Here is a 2,323-nt window from a genome sequence, read left to right as displayed (position 1 = left end):
GTTGCATCCTTAGGCCAAGTAAAAGCAGTGGAAGTATTCATAAAGCAATAGCTTGTGTTGTTCTTCGTATTACAGAAGAGTAGTAGTGCCTTCTAGGAATTTTTTATTTGCAGTGGACTGGACATGCTGGAAATATATTATCTCAAATAGAGTACTCATCCGCCCGTGAAACATGTACTTGGGTTTGTCATGTCATCTGGATCTGTAAATTAGTCTTCTACAGTTAGCAAAGTGGCAAGACCAAGATAAAATTAGTCTTCTACAGTTAGAAAATTTTATCTGTAAATTAGTCTTCAACAGCTTAGAACAGGTAAAGTTTAGATTTCTTTCTAATTACTGAATGTGGTTTGTACTTATGACAACAAGATATGTCTGGTATCTGATTATTATGCAAGTCTTGCAACTTTATCTTTCATTCTCGAGCATACTTTTTTTTCTGTACACCTTATTATATAAGTCTGTATTTTATTATCAGCTTTTGGTGAAGATAATTTAATTCCTTGTTTTGGATTCGGAGATGGTATTTCTTTATTTCTTCTTTCACTGTTAGTGCTAAAAGTACGACTTATGATGATGTTTGTCATCAATGCAGCATTCAACCAATGGTTGGTTGAAATAAGTTGACTGAACCAAGGACTTTAACTGATTTTTTCATTTACAGCTTCAACGCATGACCAAGAAGTGTTCAGTTTCTATCCAGATGAGAAATATTGTGATAGATTTGAGGAAGTGTTGACACGATATAGAGAGCTAGTCCCACAACTCAGACTTGCAGGTTTGAACTTGACTAAATTAATATCCGTTTTCTTTTTGGTTGGGGCTAGTATCTTATAACATGGTGTCGGTTTATGTGAACAGGCCCAACTTCTTTTGCTCCCGTTATTGAAATGGAAATTACTATTGTTGAACAAAGTCGTGACCAGTATCATGTTTCGTTGATAATAGCCGAAGGGCGGGTATTATAAAATTATAGTCCGAGAATTGTAATTTATTGAAACAAACATGGCTATGATTGCTTTCTGAATACATATATGACATATGGATTTAATGTATATTTAACAATGTACCTTTGATGATAGGTGACAAGAAGTGTCGATACTAAACGTGGTCAGCTAAGCCATCATGATAGAAAAACTGTAGAGGCAATTGTGAAAACCAGGTGATTTTGGCAGTCTAACTTTTTCTTGATGATGATTTTGATACCAAAACACCTACACATGTTCTTACATTTACTTTTACAGTGAATACCCCTTTTTGATCATATTAGTTGATGTTGGGGATGGATCCTGGGACATGATGCGAGAATTTGATGACAATATACCTGCTCGAGCCTTGGACAACTTTTAGGCAAGTAACAGGAATCTCCTAGCTACTGTTTAAGTGCTTGCATTTATGTTTCCGTTACTAACTGATTTCTATTTTCTATAGTTTGTCAATTTTACAGAAATTATGTCAAAGAATCTGAACCGATCCAAGAAAGAGGCAGAGTTCGCTCTTGCAGCCTTAATGGAAATACCTTCCCAATATAAAGCAAAACTAAAGCTTAATATATTGAAGTATTACTTGGACTTATTCGCAATTAGTAATAATTTTAGATTATCTTTTTTTGATTTCATTACTTATTATATTTGCATTTATCCATCAATGCACAGAGAGGCAAGGCAATAGATAGGATTCCTCTACTCCCACCTCACTACGGCATGGCATCTCGAGGGGAATCAAAGCCTTCACAGTCAACTGTTTTATGTCCGAGTGGATCTTCTTCATATAAACAAACTCCATCCGTCCCTAGTAGGGAGCCTCCAAGTTCTTCAGCTGATGCCAATGTAAGTGCATTCCCAGTGGAATTTCCTACTGTATCACTTCTCACTTTACTGTTGGATCTGGTAATATAGGAATCTTCCTCCAGATGCTGTCTACCTCCAGATACTACCTCCAGATACTATCTGGTGGTACATATTAACTAGTCAAATATGTTTATAATGTTGGATGTAATAACTTTGGAATTTGGGTTTTATTGTTTTTAGTTGGGATGTTTATTTTAGACTTGGAAAGTAATGTCCGAATTGAGCTATTGTTGGATTGAATGTTAGTAAATTTGGTATCAATGTATACCTTTATGTTTTTACAAATTTGGTTGGATGTATTGCATATTGTTGGTATTTTTCTGGTTGAAAATGCAATTGGTTCCCTGGGCTATTAATAGTACCAGGATGGCATATGCAATTTACAGTACATTAACATCAGAATGGTAATTTAAAACCGATGTAAAAATGAACAAAAGACATCAGGTGAAACAATATTAAAAGAAAAGGAACTACAA

General features: G+C 35.0%; 1 pseudogene; it reads left to right on the top strand.

The window, feature by feature from the left end:
• The first annotated feature begins 368 nt into the window (after window positions 1-368).
• LOC141691476 (E3 ubiquitin-protein ligase RGLG1-like) lies at window positions 369-1,895 on the top strand (annotated as a pseudogene).
• The last annotated feature ends 428 nt before the right edge of the window (window positions 1,896-2,323 follow it).

Source organism: Apium graveolens, chromosome 10, assembly GCF_009905375.1.
Source record: "Apium graveolens cultivar Ventura chromosome 10, ASM990537v1, whole genome shotgun sequence".
Lineage (NCBI taxonomy): Eukaryota > Viridiplantae > Streptophyta > Magnoliopsida > Apiales > Apiaceae > Apium > Apium graveolens.
This window is presented reverse-complemented; position numbering and strand designations above follow the sequence as displayed.